The 19,926-nt window shown below is 40.3% G+C and overlaps 1 protein-coding gene and 1 pseudogene across 1 annotated transcript in view; one reads left to right on the forward strand and one right to left on the reverse strand.

Annotated features, from left to right (window-relative positions):
• MAPKAP1 (mitogen-activated protein kinase associated protein 1) overlaps positions 1 to 19,463 on the reverse strand; it is a 229,560-nt gene extending 210,097 nt beyond the window's left edge. Inside the window, exon 1 of the mRNA XM_025051279.1 lies at positions 19,357 to 19,463. The gene's annotated coding sequence lies outside the window, so the exon portion shown is untranslated. The remainder of the gene's footprint in view (positions 1 to 19,356) is intronic.
• LOC112484892 lies at positions 10,148 to 10,266 on the forward strand (annotated as a pseudogene).
• Positions 19,464 to 19,926: the final 463 nt, after the last annotated feature.

A 19,926-nucleotide genomic window follows, 5' to 3' on the forward strand; every position in this document is an offset into this window, starting at 1 on the left:
ACTGCTAGAAAGTAAGGAAGGGGTTGAAAAAAACAAACAAATCTATATTGATGGGGGGTACATTAAAGGGACACTGTAGCCAATGAAATGGCAGTGGCCAAAGCTGAAAAATTTGAGCAACAAAATAGAGTAGTATTGGATTATAACTCAACGTATAAAATAAATATCTGCTACCTCAGCCAGGTGATCAAGAATAATATCAACTGCAATAAGTGATGTTGCTAGTATGATGTGATGTGATGAAAATGGCACTGTACCCCTGTGGTCTTCCCCCGCAAACCCCTAACCCCAACCTAACTGTGAGGAGAACATCATATAGATCTCAACTGAGGGGAATCCTCCAGAAGACTTGACCAGTTACTCCTCAAACTGTTAAGGTCATCAAGAACCAGGAATTCTGAGGAACTGTCCCAGTGAAGAGGAGCCCAAGGGGACAGGACTATCAAATGTATGTGGTATCCTGGATGGCATCCTGGAACAGAAAAAGGTGTTAAGTAAAGGAAATCTGAATAAACTATAGACATTAGCTAATAAACTAAACCATTTACTAATGACTCAACTCAAATTTAGTCGTTTCATTAATTATAACAAATGTACTATAGTAATGTAAGATGTTAATAATAGGGGATGCTGAGTACAGGGCCTATGGAGACTTCCTGTACTATCTTCTCAATTTTTCCATAAATATAAAACTGTTCTAAAAAATAAATTATATTAAACATTTAAAAAATTTCTTATCATTAACTTAAAAGCTCCTGCTTCCATTAAAAACTGAGTTGAATCTCTAAGAAGTTACACAGGGATAGAAAACACATATTACAGGATGATAAAAGGAATTTGAAAACTAACATATAGAGTATGACAGCATTCAATAAAAATACACACATGTATGCATATATCTGTACATCTACACTCTACCGATGCTTTGGCAGAGGCCTGTAGACATTCACAAAGAACTGTAGTAACCGTCCCTAGGGAGGGACCGGGGGTACAGATGTATGGTTAAGGAGGACTTGGGCTTTATCTCCATAGTTGAGAAAATACTTCAGAGAGGACATAGCCCAGTATTACTTGCATAATCATAAAACCGATACGAACATAAACAAACTTTTAAAATGAAAACCTGCTATCTTCTTTAGTCACAGAAACAGTTCCCAACTCCCTAATATTGATCCCAGACTTTGTGCCTTAGGCTCCCCTCTCAGGGTCAGCAATATGACCCAGTATCTTTCCTAACTCAGATCTCAACTGGTCATGGCTTCTGTCCATCCTCCTTAACCTTTGCTCTAAAGATTCCAGGATGTTTTGCATGATTGATGTAAAAAACCTACTATGAAAGCTTCACCTAGAACTCAGTGAAAGTTTTACAAATGATCAGCTACCTAGAGTTTTTCATATTTTCCTTCCCTTGCTTCCTGGCTTAAGGGGTTGACAAGAGTTTCTGATCCAAGAATGGTAATACTAATGTTGGCCAACACTTATTTATCCAACCAAATTTATTGAGCACCTGGCCAGGCATGGTGTCTAGGTGCTAGGGATAGAATCCGTGAACAAAACAGACAAAACTCCTGGAACTTACATTGTAGTGCAGGGAGAATGCCAGTATTGAAAAAAAAAATGTAAATAATACCTAAAATAAGTGAGTAGTATGAACTATGGAGAAAAACAAAACAGGAAGTGCTGGGCTGAGTTACGATTTTATGTAGGTAAGTTGGTCAGAGGTGGCTCACTGGTGACATTTGAGCAGAAATGTAGCTGCCTGGAGAATGATAAATCCTTAGCAAAGTTCTTTTTAAGTATGGTGTCTTTGAATTCTTATCATTGCTCTAGGAGGTAAGTATTCTAATGATTCTCATCTTACAGATGAGGAAGCTGAGGTTTGGAGTAGGGTAGCAATCTGCCCCAATTCACAGCTGGTAAGGGCAGAGCTGGATTCGAACCTTCTGAGCATGGGCTCTTAACCACCACTCTGCTGTAATAGGTTAACTTTTTTTGTAAGCACTGATGTGGCAGCGGTTTAATCCCATCTCTCTCCTACTCTCTAAATGAATATTGCCTTCCCTCCAGCTGGTGCTGCACTAGCTGAGGTCCGCGAGCACGTTCAGTGTCACTGTCCCCAAGGCAGACTCATCTTTCCTGTTTGCCCTTTCTCCTCTGCTTTTTTCCTCCTGACTTCTGGCAAGCTCCTTCAAATGACAACCCCTTTTAGACTCGCTCTTCTAGTCTCCCTCTGTCCTCCAACCTCACACATAAAAACCCAGCCCTAGCCAGAGCCCCACCACAGCCCCATGGGATTCACCCCAGCCTGGCCTGCCCCTCCTTCCTGGTGGGGATGAGAGTGGGGAAATCAGACAACTCAGCTGTGACAACCTAAGGATAATTCAGTTTAATGTTTTGACCCACATTGGGAAAAGCAAGTTGGTTCTCTGAAGTGGCGAGGTCATTAAAAACTGAAAAAGCATGAACACATTTAATGTTAATTCTTCCATGTTTTCAATTCTGGGTGAAACATTGGTCATGCAGGCCATTGCAAATTACCTTTCAGAAGCCAGAAGGCAGCATGGAAGAAGCATGCTGCTTGGAGGACAAAGGAAACAATGCCTGCAGAGGACACTCTGGAAGGGAGAAAGGGCATAAAGAATCGGATCTTCATTATCACCAAGAAAATGGTGCAGTTTAGATTTGCTGCATACAAGATGCTATAAAAACGGAATAGGAGTTTAACATTTGGCTTAGAATTTCCTCCTTGCTTTTATGGAATGCTGAAATCATTGTTTGCATGCACCATCTCCTGTCATGCTAACGCTAACCCTAAGCAGTAGCTACTATAATTGTACCCACTTTTCAGAGATGAACTGAGGCTTAGAGAAGTGAAGTAAATTGGTCGAGGTCACTTGCAGAGCAGGGATTTAAACTCAGGTGTGCCCAAAGCTCCACCCCTTAACCACAATACACACCTGTCTGTCCTATATGAAGACCTTGTGAAAGCCAGGTGGGAAAGAAGGTTAAACAGCAAGAAGTTATGCTAAGCACTGCATATGAAACATCCCCTAAAAAGACAGACCTTCTTGAGTGGAAATACTCATCTTCCCCTCCCCTCTTTTAGGTCCTTAACAGAATCCCCAGAGTAAAGTGGTTTCTAACTGGAAGGCGTTGATGGTAAACCACAAAACACTTAAGTCACTACCAAGGCTATATTTTATTTTGTTTCAATTTTTCTCATTTGATACAGATTACTTTATTATCTTATTCCAAAATTAAAATTTTATTTTTCTCAAAGTAATTGTGCCTGGAGAGTAAAGGTAAACTAATACTAAAAGGCCTATAACAAAAAGCTCTTATGTTGTATTTCTGTAACTTTCTTCTCCCTAATTCTGGTCCTCAGGGGATATAATTTGGCTACGAAGTCATGAAATTTTTTAAAGGCCCTGTTTAGTCTCTATTTGTTTTGGGTTGTGGGTTTTTTAAAAATGAAAGTTGTGATAATTCATTCTACAATATTTCTTTTAAGATGCATAATTACTGCCAGAGGAACATGAAAATGCACCATCTCATGCCAACATCTTTTTTTTTTTGTAATGAAAATGTTATTTTTTAAATCAAAGTTATACATAAGATTTGGTTAATAAGCCAAATAGTTCTAGCTACAAGTCTGGTGTCTGCTACATCACAGCAGATCTGTCCTCAATAAATGAGGGAAAATCGCAACCATTTTGCACTGCTGTGAAGATCCCCGTGGTGCGTGATCGCTCGGCAGCATCTGCTTCTTACCCTCTCGGATACAAAGCGGGCAGAGTCAACTTTATAAATCCTATTACAAAAATGGGCATCTTTCCCCAAAGTGTGCATAAGAATGCACGCTTTCTTAGAACGTCTGAGTTGAGTGATAAGATACCAAATGAAACACATTTCTTATTTCTTGCCGTTTGAATAGGGTAGGAGAATGCATTTGCTTTTTCAGCTGGATCCTAAAACGGGGCCAAATCCCTAACTATGGAAATGCGCACACGTCCCACAATGCGAGTTGACATGAAAGACTTTGCTTCCTCTTGAACAAGAAGCCCCCAAAGCCTTTCATTGCATGATTGAAGGTGCCAGGGCTCTTCCGTCTCTGGATAATATGTGATGCTTTGCATCGTGAGGGCTGTACAGGGTGCGCGCGAGCTCTGCTCAGCGCAAAATCTCCGCGGCTGCCCGGAGGATCTTCCTAATCTGGACGCATTTGATCCGACAATGGCACCATTTTAGTGACTGGGCTATTGTTCTAAAAAAGTGCTAAAGGTCTTTAAGGTGACTTTTGTTTCTCTGATTTTATGACCTGAATATTCATTTTTAGTTGTCATTATCTAAGTATACAAGATATGGTATAGGATCTGATTCATTTTGAAATTAATTGCATTGTAAATCAAACATATTTCCATAGAATGCACTTACTCATCATTAGCATACGAGAGTTTCCAGTAAAATAGCTTTAGTATTATTTTTATTATTAACATATTTACACTGTCACTCCAGCCCCGCACTCTTTGTGAATCTGTTTTTAAAATAAATATGACCTGATACCAGAGTGATTGGTGCAATAAAAATGCATGATGTGGAATTAATCAAACATGGTAGGGTTCAATTTATAAGGGACACATTAAGAAAAATTATTTCTTGTTCGGGTATGCCATTCTAGTGAATCAAACAGAGCTGCATATATTTCAGCAAGATACATGTAAAATCCATTCATTCAACAAACATTTATTATGCATTTACTGTGTGCATCACAGGGGATAAAAATCAAGCTGAGCAAACAAGAAATTCACACATGAAACAACTGAGGACCGTAAGCAGCTGAATAATTGTGGAACATACGTTGCATATCCAAGGATTCCAGAAACAAAAGCTGAAGTAGCAGCAGTGTAGTGCCCTGGTTGAGGGTGTGGGCCTCTGGATTTATTTCAGTTTTTTTCAGGAAGTGGCCATTAATTTTTGAGTGAAAAAATGAGAGCAGAGAAGCATAATTCATTGTGAAGATAGGTTTTATATTCTGTATATGTGGAGGAAATAAATTTCTAATGCAATAAAATAAAGAGAATGGAAAAAAAGAAAAAAAAAAAAAAACCCAGCTCAGTCTTTAGAGTCAGAAAGGCATGGGTTCAAATCCCAGTTCTACTATTTACTAGCTAGATGACCTTGGGCAGAGTCTCTCATTCTGTGGAAGGTTTTCTTATCTGTAATATGAAGATGATAAGATCTTTCTCATAGGATTATTGAGAAATTTAAATAAGATAATGTCCTTAGGACATTCTCTAAGTGTGTTGTCATAATGGGGCTCGGGACAATCAAAGAAGTTGTTTTGGGAGCTGCTATTATCCAAGTTGGTGGCAAGGAGGAGTTGCTGTCCACAGCATCCCAGGTGGAGGAGACAGTATGGACGAAGGCAGGAAGATAGGGCTGGAAATCAAGTAGTCCACTCACTTCTAGGAATGGGGCTCTGCTTTCTTACTACTAGATTTAGTTGGGTAGAGACAAGCCAAGTAACTGCCAGCGAAGCAGATGAGAGGGCTTGAGGACTCTATCTCTACCTTTCAGGTGGCTTAAAACTGAAGAATTTCCAGACGGATTAGCAGGAAGCATCCATGGAGAATCACCAAGCCTCAGCAGGATGAAACTCAGGACCCAACAGTGTGAGCATCTTAAAGGTGGGGACTTCTGTATTATCTGGCACTATACCTTACTGCCTAGTGCAGGGCCTTGTCTGAGGGAAGCAATCAATAACTACTTGATGAATGAATGAATAAATAAACCTCTGTGTCATGTAACATGCAATCATTTGCCTACTACCTATGTAACCCCAATCCCCATGCCTCCATTTTCACAACTGTAAAGCCAGGTAAAGGTACCTGTGACCTCACAGGGATGTTATGAACATCGAATGCATTAATATTTGTAAAATGAAAGAACAGTGCCTAACACATGGTCAGTTCTACATCAGTGTTTAATAAATAAAAAAAAATACATATATCAATGTTAAAGGGTAATATGAGGATTAAATATGAAAACATTTGATGACAACTAGTATTTGTGGATGGAAGTGGAGAAGAAAGAAACTGTCACACCAAGTAACAAAACCCCATCCCCAGTAGGTTCAGAAGTACCCAGACCCAAACAGAGCTAATGAATCGAGGATGTATCTTCTCCCTGAGCCCAGAACGCAGTGGGCCTGGGGGAGGCCTGGATCTGTCTGTCCATCTGCTGTCATCTTTCCTTCCTAACCCCACAGGTACCAGATTATACTCTTAGCCCAAGGCTCTGACCCGGGCCCCACACTCAGCCAGCCCTAGACTAATCCAAGGCCCTATGTGGCTAGAATCTATCTTTGTACTCATGACTGATAGCTGAATTATCTTCCCTTTCCTCTTCCTCCCCTGTACCCTTCCTCCTTGGAATGGAAATGCTGCCTCCTTTTGCGGATCACTGCTTCCCAGAAATTCTACTGCCCCCACTCACCAGAGAGGACCCCTTGGCTATTAACACAAGATGGGCTGGACAGGGGCTCACCACACCCCTTGGACATTATTGTTCAGATGGCTTCTGACCCTCTTTGGCACCAGCCTCCAGACTAGTCAGCCCACTGAGCCCAAGCTCTGCCGACTCATTAATTTATTCATCTATTCATAAGTTAATTCACATATTACTTTAACTAATGATAACACAGTTATTCCTCTATATCGAGCACATGGGGCTGGGGACAGTAAGATCATTTATAGCGTCCCTGTCTCAGAGCTCACAGCCCAGTCGAGGAGAGAGATAACTCACGACATAGGATGATTAATTGCAAAAGTAGAAATACATACAAGGTAGGAGAGACAAGGGAGAGATTTACTTTTATCTGGGAGAATCAAGGAAGCATTTCCTGAAATAGCAACATCTGAGACGGATTTTGAAGGAGAAATAGAATAAGATCAGGATCATTTCAGACCCAGGGGGTAAAAAGGCATAGAGGGATTAAAGAGTAAGGAGTAAGGTTGTAGTAGAAGGTAAGAGAGCAGCCTAGAGTGGTGGGCAGAGGCCAGAAGACAGAAAGAGTTGAACATGGGGCCAAGGAGCTTAAACTTTATTTATTTATTTTTTTGACAAAGGAGAAGAATGTGGAGCACCCTGGGGTGTTCTCCCAGAACCACCTTCTCTGAGGGGTTTGTGGCCCCTGGTTGCTGGGAGTGCCATCCAGAAGTAGCCTTTAGCTGTCGGGTCCCTTTAGGGTTTGTCTCAGCTAAAGAGAGCTACCTTGCCCAAGGTCATGCTCCTCCCTGGCAGGGCAACTGGCATCCTATGATTGATAAATGCTCAGCCTCTTGGCCGAGCGTGAGAGAACTCCAAAGGGCCATTCAAGTTTCAAAGTTCCCCGTGGGGTCATCTGAGGCTGTCATTAGTTCTACATCAAAGCTCAACGTCCTTCTCTGCTCCTTCCTGCTTTCTTCCGCTCTCTCCCATAGGAATCGCTACCAAGGGCAGCATCACCCCAGGCATGGATCTCATGCTCTCTACTTTCTCAGAACCTCAATCATCAAGGGTCCACCTCTCTGCTTCTACTACAAGCTTCTACTAGTGAGGCATCTAAACATTCTCAGATGTCTCTCAGATCCCTTAGGTGCCCCAATCCCATATCGCCTTCCAGTCCCTGTCCTCTTTCTCTCCTCTGCTTGACAGCTAGATTCCTCCAGGGAGCTGTCTCCCCCCATTCTGCAGTCTTCCGTGCCTTTCATTCCTTTGTCGACTCTATCACGCTCAGCTACACATGCCCAACTCCACTACCATGGTTCTCACTGGGGCGCCAACGCTCACATTGCTATAAATCTAGCGTACACCTCTTAGACCGTAACTCAGTTGAACTATTTACCTCTCTCTTCTCCAAACACTCCTGGATTCTGTGCTGCTGTGCTTTCTTACTCTTTCTCCCATCCCAAAGTCTCCTTTTAGGCTCCTTTTTTCTTCATCTGTCCCTTAATTATTGTGTTTTCATGGACTCTCATTTTTTCTCATTTCTCATACTTTCCCTATGTGATCTTATTCACTGTCATGACTACTAATACCATCAAGATGTTAATAATTCTTAAATCTCTCTGTCTAGTCTAGACTTCTCTCCTGAGCTTTAGACCCACCATTGTCCACTGGACATGGCTCCTGGTCATGCCGCAGGCTCCATAGGCTCAACATGTGCACAATTAAGTTCTTACCCTCTCCTCAGACCTTTAGTTCTCTCCGCGGTACCTCTGCCTCTGCCTTTTCCCAGTTCTTCTCACCCAGATTCCCCAGAACCTCCCTGATCACTCTCCACCTATCTTCATCCTTGAGCCTGATTCTCTTCCCTGTCACAGATGTATGCATGATTGAAAATTAAGTCATCTGCTAGGAACCAGGTAGTGGTGGGTGGGCCAGTCAAGACTGAGGGCCTCTAGAGTGACTCCCAGACACCATGATAACCAGAAATTGAAAAGTCTTCAGAACCCGTAGAGCTGTCCAGCTATCTGCCCACCCTCATCACTTTCCAGACTGCGCTATTTCTTCTTTTGTGAGTGGTCTGTTGACAAGTGGCCTTCTCTGCTTCTCCCTGTGTGGTTAACTAAACATGGCTGACCCAGAAGCCTCTGGGTCATATGTCCTTAATTCACACAGCCAGCAAACAAATTGTTGTCTTCCTGGTGCAAGGGCAAGTCCCCAGAAGAGAGACTGGTTGAGCCCCGGTCAAGTGCTCATCCCTGATCAAATGAGCCAAGGCTAGGAGGGTTGGGCTGTGTGGTGGGAAAAATGGCTGTGGGGGCTCATGAGGTAGGTGTGAGGTTCAAGAGGAAATGGGGTCTTGTGCTGGGCAACTATCTAAGACGTGATTTTTATAGCTCTGCATAATTACAAGTGACCAAAATTCCCAGAGATTATAAAATTTAAGTTTTGGCAAATACCTAACCTCTTTGCTTGTCAATCTAGCTTCTGGTTTTGTGAAGCATCATCTACTTATTTCATCTCCTCTCCTCTTTCTACCTTATTGTGTGAATGAGTACTAACATAGAAGGAAGAACATCATAAGGAAAATATCCCACAAGGTTATTTCTAAAAAATAAAATCTTAAATATATACTTGAATGGTACTTCCCCTTATAATACAAAGTTATTAATTAAATAATAAAGTAAAAGGCCTTTTGAGTCTATTTTAATTGTTGCTACATTAAAATCTTACTTAGAAATTCAAAATAGAAGATAATCAAAAGTATCATCTAGTCGCTTTTGACAGAAGGAAGTTTATAACCTGTGCATAAGTTCTTAGGAAATAATATCACCAGAAAATCTCTGATGGCCCCGTTATAGGTAAGAAAAACAATTTTAGAAAATTTATTTTCATATTGGCATATTGTAGCATAATTCTTAAAGAAACTCTTACTTTAAATCAGTTTTGTTGTAAGCCTAGAAAAGAAACAGGACTAGAAGATTAACCTAGTGTTGACAAGGAGCTGGTGAGAGAGAAAGAAATATACTGTGAGACCACTTGTTTTTAAGAAATGAAACACTGGATTTATACACTAGCTTAAAAAAAAACATATCTCTAGATACACTGTTCTGCAGCTATTTGGATCTTGTCTGAAGTTCTTAGTAGATTTCAAATAATAGCAGATTCATTTGTTTCAAGATAGTGATTTTTTGATACCCTATTTATGCATTTATTTAACAAAATATTTTCTGAGCATCTATTATATGCAAGGTGTTGTTCAGGATTTAAAGTTGGATGTCAAAAGACCTTTTCCAAAAAATTGAAGAGGAGGCAGTACTTCCTAACTCATTTTATGAGGCCCTGATACTTAAACCTGGTAAAGATAACACACACACAAAGAAAACTACAGACCAATATCTCTCATGAACACAGTTGCAAAAATCCTAAATAAGATACTAGCGAACCGAATACAACAACGTATTAAAAAGATTATACACCATGATCAAGTGGGCTTCATTCCAGGGGCACAGGGATGGTTTAACATAGGCAAATTGATAAATGTGATATGCCACACAAACAAAATAAAGAATAAGCATCATTTGATCATGTCAATAGATGCAAAAAAAAAAAAAGCCTTTGACAAGATACAGCATCCATTTATGACCAAAACACTTAAATAGTCTATGGCCATGTTACCCTGAACAAGCCTGATCCCATCTGATCTTGGAAGCTAAGCAGGGTCGGGCCTGGTTATTACTTGGATGGGAGACCACCTAGGAAGACCAGGTGCTATAGGAGTAAAAAATAAAAAAATAAGGGATTATAAGCTGACAAGGTCCTTGCAATCTGTGAGGTTGACCAAGGGTTGCCTCACCTTAAAAACAACAACAACAAAACACTAAATAGGTATAGAAGGAAAGTACCTTAACATAATAAAGGCCATATATGACAAACCCTCAGTCAACATCATATTTAATGGTGAAAAACTAAAAACCTTTCCTCTAAGATCAGGAACAAGACAAAACTGTCCACTATCACCAATGTTATTCAGTATAACATTGGTGGTCCTAGTGAGTGCAGTCAGGCACGAGAAAGAAATAAAAGGCATCCAAATAGGAAATGAAGAAGTCAAACTGTCACTATTTGCAGATGATATGATTCTCTATATAGAAAGCCCTAAACACTCCACAAGAACACTCCTAGAAATAATAAGCAAATACAGTAAAGTTTCTGGATACAAAATCAATGTTCAAAAATCCATAGCGTTCCTATACTCTAATAATGAATTGTCAGAAAAAGTAGTGGAAAAAAACAATTCCTTTTGCAATTGCAACAAAAAGAATAAAATCCCTAGGAATAGACCCAATGAAACATGTGAAGGGCCCATATAATGAAAACTATAAGACCCTATTAAAAGAAATTGAAGAAGACACAAAGAAATGGAAAGATATTCCATGTGCTTGGATAGGAAGAATCAACATAGTTAAAATGACCTTATTACCTAAAGCATTATACAGATTTAATGCGATCCCCATCAAAATCTCATCAGCATTTTTTAAAGAAACAGAACAAAAAATCATCAGATTTGTAGGGAAGCACAAAAGACCCTGAATTACCAAAGCTATCCTGAGAAAAAAGAACAAGCCTGGAGGCATCACTCTGCCTGACTTCACATTATACTACGAAGCAACAGTAATCAAAACAGCGCATACAATGGAGAAAGGAAAGCCTCTTCAATAAATGGTGTTGGGAAAACTGGAAAGCCACCTGCAAAAAAATGAAACTAGACTGTTGTCTATCACCACACACCAAAGTTTACTCAAAATGGATTAAAGATCTAAATATAAGACCTGAAACAATAAAATGCGTAGAGGAAAACATAGGAACTAAACTCATGGACCTTGGACTTAAAGAGGATTTTATGAATTTGACCTCAAAGGCAAAGTAAGTAAAAGCGAAAATAAATGAATGAGACTATATCAAACTAAAAATCTTCTGCAGAGCAAAAGAAACTGTCAACAAGGTAAAGATAACCATTCGAATGGGAAAATATATTTGCAAGCAATGCCTCTAATAAGGGCCTAATATCCAAAACATACAAAAAACTCAATACAACTCAATAACGACAAAAAAACAAACAATCCAATTAATAATGAGCAGAAGACCTGAACCGATACTTCTCCTAAGAAGACATACAAATGGCCAATGAACACATGAAAAGATGCTCAACATCGCTAGCTATTAGGGAAATGGAAATCAAAATCACATTGAGATACCATCTCACACCTGTTAGCATAGCTCTTATCAACACAACACGTAATAATAAGGATACGGAGAAAAAGGAACCCTCATACACTGCTGGTGGGACCGCAAATTGGTACAGCCACTATGGAAAATAGTGTAGAAGTTCTTTAAAAAACTAAGAATCAATCTACCATATGATTCATCAATCCTTCTACTGGGTATTTACCCCAAAGACTTGAAAAGATTTATCTGAAAAGGTATATGGACACCGATGTTCATAGCAGCACTATTCACAGTGGCCAGGACATGAAAGCAACCAAAGTTTCCTACAATAGATAATCGGATAAAGAAGCCATGGTACATATATACAATGGAAATATTACTCAGCCATAAGAAGAGATGAAATACTGCCATTTATGACAACATGAATGGATCTTGAGATAATCATGCTAAGCGAAATAAGCCAGACAGAAAAAGTTGAAAATCGTATGATATCACTTATATGTGGGATATAAATCTAAAAGCAACAAACAAACAGGACAAACAAACTCATGGACATGGACAGTGGACTAGTGGTTACCAGAGGGTGGCGGGGGGGAGGGGGAAGGTAGATGGGGTCAAAGGGGTCAAATACATGGTGACAGAGAGAAATATAACTATGAGAGGTTAATATACAATGCAATATATATATAACTTACTGTTGAATTGTACACTTGAAACTTACTGGATTTTGTTAACCAAAGTCACCATAAAAAAAAAAAAGACCATTTTTTTCAAGGAGCGGAGTATATAAGATACATATCTAGGAGCTATATTAACAGATACACATTTACCCTTATGCACTTTTGGTGTAATATAAAATGGTACAGCCTCCATGAAAAAACAGTCATGGCAGTTTCTGAAAAAATTAAAAATAAATTACCATACAATCCAGTAATTCTACTTCTGGGTATATAACCAAAAGAACTGAAAGCAAGAACTCAAACACTTGAACACCCATGTTTATAGCAGTATTACTCACCATAGCTAAAACATGGAAGCAACCTTGTATCCATTAATGAGTGAATGAATAAACAAAATGTTGTAGTACATGAACATCATGGAATATTATTCAGTTTTAAAAAGGAAATTCTGATCTATTCTACAGCATGGATGAACTTTCATGCTAGGTGAAAAAAGCCAGTCATATGAGGACAAGTGCTGTAGGATTCTGCTTATATGAGGTATCTAGTAGTCCAATTCACAGACACAGATAATAGAATGGTGGTTGCCAGGGGCTAGAGGACGGAGAAATGAGGAGTTATTATTTAATGGGGACAGAGTTTCCATTTTGGAAGATGAAAAAAGTTCTGGAGTGGATGGCAATGATGTTTGCACATCAGAGTGAATGTGCTTGATGCAACTGAACTGTACATTTAAATGCAGTTATGTGTGATAAGTTATGAATACCTTACTACAGTTTAAAAAGGTACACATTTATAGGAACCCAAGTGATATTGTGGTCTCATGAAGAGAGCATTTGCTTCCTTTTGGGGCTTAGAAAAGCTTTCTTGAAGTGACACTAGAACAGGGAGGTAATGTGTGGTGGAAAGGGTCAGTGATCTCCAGTCCTAATTCCACTCTGTCGCTTAGTAATGGTATAACCTTGGACAAGTGGCATAACCTCTCTAAAGGCAGTGTGGTATGAAAGTTAGTCACAAGGATGCTGAGACAGTGATTTGTTTGAACCACAGGTCATTTACTAGCCATGTGATCTTGGTCAAGTCATTTTTAGGTCTCGGTATCTCCCAACTATGAATGGGGAGGTTAATGCTTAAGTCATAGGGCGGTCATGAAGATTTAACTGGGTGAAGTATGAGAAATCATTAGTCCAATGCCTGCCACAAACTAAGTGTTCAGTGTCAGTAGCTATTATTTTCTGAAACTTATTTATAAAATGGGTTAATATAACATCTTAAAATCTTTGCGTTATTTCGAAGATCGGCAGAGATACTATGTGTGAAAGTGATTACACAGCATTATTGAAGATGGGTAAGATCTGGACATGCATTCCCATGGGAGGGAACAGCATGAGCAAAAGGGAGGAGGCCAAAAAGTGTGGAGTATTAGGGTTGATTATCATATCAAGTATATGGAAAAGAATAATAGGAAATAAGATTGGAGAGATAAAACTTCAATAGCTTAGAAGAGCATTAAAGGTCTGGCTACGAAGCACATTACAGAGGTAGATCCCACTGAATATAAGTGAGAGAGAAGCAGGGTGAGGACGGAGGGAGAGAGAGGGTGAAGATCATGCCGTGATTTGACTGGCATTGAGAATCAAATTTGGAGGATGCATTAGACTGCCTTCATAATGACATCTGTCTTAATAAGGTTGGGCTGCTATAACAAAATATCATAGATTGAGTGGTTTAAACAGACATTTCTCACAGTTCTAGAGGCTGGGCAGTCTGAGATCAGGGTGCCAGCATGGTCAAGTTCTGGTAAGGGCCCTCTATCTGGCTTGCAGATGGCTGCCATTATGCTGTGTTCTCACATGGCAGAGAGGGGAAGCTCTGATGTCCCTTCCTCTTTTTATAAGGGCACTAATCTCCTCATGGGGTCTCTACCACTGTGACCTCATCTAAACTTAATTACTTCCCAAAGGCCTCACCTCCTAATGCTAACACATTGCACGGTATGACTTCAACAAATGAATTCTGAGGAGACACAAATATTCAATCCATAACAAATCCCAGTGACTGTTATCTCTTAATATTTATATTCTGTGTAATCCTCTGCCCTGGAGTGTGGGTTGGATCTAATGACTTGCTCCTAATAAAGAGAACACAGCAAAAGTGTTGGGATGTCACTTCTGAGATTAGTTACAAAGACCGACTGACTTCTGTCTTGCTTACCATCTTTTGCTCTCTTGCTTCCTCATCCTTTTAGAAGCCAGCTGCCATGTTGTGAGCTGTCCTAAGGAGAGGTCCTAGGGTCAAGAAACTGATGTCTCTGGCCAACAGTCATTGAGCATCTCAGGCCTGCTCACAGCCATGTGAGTGAGCTGGGAAGTGGAACCTCCCCTCGATAAGCCTTGAGGTGACAGCTATCACTCTGATTGGAGCCTCGTGAGACACCCTAAGCCAGAGGCACCTAGCTAAGCTACATTCAAATTCCTAACACACAGAAACTCCAAGATAATAAATGTTTGTTGTTTTAAGCCAATGAGTTTTGGGGTAATTTATTACACAGGAATAGATAAATACTACAGAGCTCAATAAGAATGCCCTCATTTCAGATGCCAGCCACAAGTTCAGGGCATTTCAGACCACCTACATTTCTGACCAACTGGTAACACATTTGGGTGTTCCCATGATCCCCTCAGGTTTAATAATTTACCAGAATGACACAGAATTCTGAAAAACACTGTACTTATGATTACAGTTTTATCATAAATGCTATAAATCAGGACTAATCAAATGAGGAGACACATATTTCAAGGTCTGAGAGGGTCCTGAACACAAGGGTTTCCATGCCCTCCAGCTGAGTAGTGTCAAGGCACATCAACTTCTTGGTGAACAATGATGTGTTCACCAACCAGGAAGCTCCACTGAGTGTTGGAGTTTTTATTAGGGTTCTGGAGTGTCCAGAGTTTTTATTAGGGTTCCATTACATAGTCATGATTGATTGATTCATTGGTCATGTGATTGACTGAGAGTTTTTCAGAGATTCCTTGTTTTTGATGACCTTGACAGTTGCAAGAGGACTAGTCAAGTAGAATGATTCTCAATTGGAGTTTGCTTAATGTTTTTCTTATGATTAGACTGGGATTAGATTATGGGTTTTGGGGAGGAAGATCACAGAGATAAATCACCAAACCATGTTGATTTTTATTTTCATATTGTCACCTCATTATCACAAGATGGCTGCTGCTGCCACTCTAAAATCAGAACTATGTCCAAAGATGGAAAGTGACAGAAGGAAGAGGAGCCATGTCTACTCACCTACCCCTCTTTTTTTTTATGAAGAAAGTCAACTTCTCCCCTGACATGCTCAGAAGGCAGGGGACAGGATGTTCGTACTTGACTTAGACCTTGACTGAGACTGAGTGCATTGCTATCAGAATAAAATTAGGGTTCCATCAACATAGAAGGAGGTGAACCAATGGATGACAGGCAAGCAACTGACAGTCAGCCCCAAAGCCTACTATGTATGAGACTGCATTTTACTAGGTGCTACGAGGAATGAAAGGACATTAGGGATGTATAAGGTGATGTACAATTATCATCCCTCATCTGTGAGGAATAAGACCTGCAGTGAATGCCTAAAACCGTGGATAGTACCAAACCCTACATACACTACATATTTTTTCCCCTATACATACATACTTACAATAAAGTTTAAACCATTCTTGTGCTTTGAGGGCATTATTAAGTAAAATAATGGTTATCTGAACACAAGTGCCACACAATATCTGACAGTGGATCTAATAACCGAGATGGCTATTAAGTGATAGCTACTAAGTGACAAAAGGGCGCAGGGTTGATATGTTACCAAAAGGATGATTCACATCCAAGTGGGATGGTGCACAATTTAAAATGTATGAGTTTTTTATTTCTGGGATTTTCCATTTAATATTTTTGGACCATGGTTGACTGAAGGTAACTGAAACTGTGGAATGCGAAAACGTGGCTTCGGGGGGACTACTGTATTCCAATAAAAATTCTCTTTTAAGGACCTCATTGTAGAAGGGTGCACTGATATTCTACTGATCCTTTGGTTGCTCAATCAAATACATCCTCAGAAGATGATTTGTCCCATGTCCAACGTGCTATCAACTGTAAAGACCACTTCTAAAGAGTCATTGCTAAAGCGGTAGAGAAATATGTTTGGGAATAGGTATTTAAGTAGTTTCTCCAAAGTGACAATTAGAAAAGATCTTTTTTTTTTTTTTTAAGCCAAATCAGTCATGTTGTAGCATCTCAAAATATTTATGAACTAGATGAAAAACAGGTGAGTTGAGAGCAAACAACACAGGACTATCTAGTATAGTGGTAAATTATATATTATAAGTGATATGTTCTGAGGGAGTTTAAAGCTGGTGAAGCTTGTAAAGGCAGGCATGGCAGGAAAGCTTCAGAGAGACAGGATCCTAGATGGCCATGAAGGATGGTCTCGCTTGGGCTTTAGTCTTCATTTTACTTCTTTGCTGCCGGGAGACCCAGTTCCCCTAATAAAATTGTTTATTTTCTTTTTTATTAAGTATCTAGTTACTTATTTTTTATTAACTTATAGTTCACCTGCTAATGTCTTGTGATTTTTACTTAGTAATCTTGATTAAATGACTCTTTTTTTTTTTTTTTGGTGCAGTGTTTTACAGGGTGGGCTTTGCAACCACACAGATCAAGATTTCAATTCAAGGTTCAGTACTTATTGGCTTTGTGGTTTTGTGTAAATTCCTTACCCTGTCTCATTCTGTTTCCTTATTTAATAATAATCTCACCTAGATAGGGCTGTGAGACTGAAGATGAAATATGGGGAACACAGAGCACACTGTCCCACCCTGAGAGAGTGGGACAATGGCATCTGTTGTGATGATCACCACACTGATGATGGATGGAGGCAATGTGATGTTAATACCAATCCATGGAAAGGGATGATGAGAGAACCTCTACTTGGTTTTCACCACTTTGTCACTATTATTTAACTTTACATGAATGTACACTAGCCAAAAGTAAATTACATTTCCCTTGACTTTTTAATAATCACCACCTTAGAAATAATAAAAGATGGATTCAGGTATTTACGGCAGTTCTATTCTATTATTTGTAAAGGCACCAACCATGTGACTCCTATTGCTGAGCTGAGAAAAGGCAACGTCCTATGTGAGAAACTGGCAAAAGCACAAGAGATCTTGGAGCATGTACAATTAGCTGACAATGTTTACTGGGGCTTGGAAACCAATCTAAAAGAATTTATGCTTTAAATCAATGGCAGTTGTCAATGAGCCTGTGAGGGAATCCTTGCTAGGACCCTCTGATTTTTATTGCAACTCATATTGATAATAACAGAAAGGAAAGCTTCCCAAGCAGAAGGTCAATCTAATCCAATCACTTAATGCAGAATTATGGTATCAAGTTTCCACATCACTGATGACCATGAGTTTAAAGGTGTGTGCCATAAAATAGCTGCGGGTGTTAGACATTTAACAAGCTGTTTTATTCCTAATTGTTGGCATTTGTTTAACTGTTTTCTTAATTCTAATTTATGATTTTATGTTCCAGTTTGTTTACATAGCCCATAGTACCCAATTGCCTCTATTTGCTTAAGTGTTTCTTTAATTTTATTTATATTTTTATACATGTTGCTTTACTTATATAACTCAATGTTTGGTGTGGGCTAGAAATAACCATAAATCCCTGTCACTAATTAGCCTCATCCTCATGACTGATTAGTCAAGATTATGAACCTAGAAAGAGGGCACGAGGCCTGGTAGTGAGTCACAGGATCATTGAATTTTAGAGCTAAAAGGAATTTAGGTCTCAAAGCAGTTTTTTCTGATAGAATTACATGGTTTTACATCGTCAATACTGGAGAATTATGAAAGATTGGTTGCTTACTCTTGCTCCTTTATGTAAAAATGTATAAAGATTCGGTGACAGCTTTAAAAACAAGAATAGAGAAAGCTCAATCAATGATGGTTATGAGTAACGCATAATAGGGGCTTGAAAGATCAGAAACTTGACTCATAACTGGGCTATAGAAGAGTGAGAATACAAATGAACATGAGGTGGGCTTCTAAGCAGGGCGGATTGTTTGGAACTCCCTCTCTAGCAGCTGTGCAGTTTGTAAGGATTTTAGCTTGCCTAACTGTAAGGTTAGCTATTAGCTTTGCAGTGGGGAGTATTTAAAGGTACACAAACATATGAACGAAAGAACCTGGAACAGAGTAGCCTGCTTCATTCCAAGAATCCATCTGGCAAGTAAAGAACTGCTGCTTGTCCTACATTAAACCCTGCAGAGTAAGAGCCATTTTTCATAATTCACACCCCTATTTTTGGTTTCAGGTAAGACGGCTTACTGAGTTTGGGGAAGGAACAAGAAGATTTTTCAGAACCATCTAACCGGAGGACTGACTTAGTATGTAAAATGGGGAAAACACGTTGAAGTCCTGGTTGGGAAATCAGATTAAGAGAAAGCTCAAGCATCCACAGGAGGCAGAAGTCCAGATGCCCAAATAATGTGAGACTTCAGTCATTTGTAAACAGAGTACAATGGAAGAGGTGTTATACATATAAAATTCTGTGGCTGGAATCACCAACATTAAATGACTCACGGTGACGGCTAAGTTAATAAGTGAAATACAGTCTATCCTCAAATAAACATATCTTTGTAATAAAGACCTCATTTTTGCAGCTTGGTTTATATGGAGGCAGCTAAAAGCAAATGCTGCCAAAGGAGTGGTCCCTGTATTACCAGAAACTGCAAAGTCTGTAAAGGGTTCTAAACCTTGAATTAGTCCTGGATGTCAGGCGCTTTCCCGCCTCTCAGATCCATTTCCCTCTAAAACATTTTCATCTGCTCCCCTTTCAAGGGAAAGTGTATGGCAGTCAGATCTGCTTGGCGCGCAGACTTCAAACATGCGGGACAACGAGTTCTTACCTGGTCACCTCTTGAAGGACAGCGCAAGGCGGGGGCCCTGTAGCCAACTCAGAGCTGCGCCTTCTTGGTTACTATGGTGATCGCAGAAGGGGCGGGGCCACTATCCGCCGCGTCCCCTCCACTGCCCAAGTCATTTCGAACGCTCCAATTGGGACAGCCCTTCCTTGCCTCTGTCCCGCCCCGTTCAGCTCCTAGCGCCATGCGATTGGCCCAGGACAGGCGGCGGGCATCCTGAGGGCACAAAGAGCGGGAATGTATCCCGATGCTGTCCGAGGCGTGAAGCTCACGGCACTGCAGAAAAGCACATGGTTGGCTTTGGAGAGAGTTGCCCCGTGTCCCACACACAGCTCATCATCGCACCCATGACTGCTAACACTAAGGAGCAAGAGCTGGGGCGCAGTCACGTTCGGTCCAGGGGCGTCCACTCCGGGGGACGAGGACGCGAGGAGGCGTGAAAATCCGGTGGCGCGCTCCCAGGAGCCGGGGATCAGAGGCCAGGGGGGGCGGGCCGAACTCCGAGGGCGGTGCCGGCGGCGGCGGCGGGAGGAGAAAGGCCCAATGAGCGCGCGC

Source organism: Pteropus alecto, unplaced genomic scaffold (genome assembly GCF_000325575.1).
Source record: "Pteropus alecto unplaced genomic scaffold, ASM32557v1 scaffold67, whole genome shotgun sequence".
Taxonomy (NCBI): domain Eukaryota; kingdom Metazoa; phylum Chordata; class Mammalia; order Chiroptera; family Pteropodidae; genus Pteropus; species Pteropus alecto.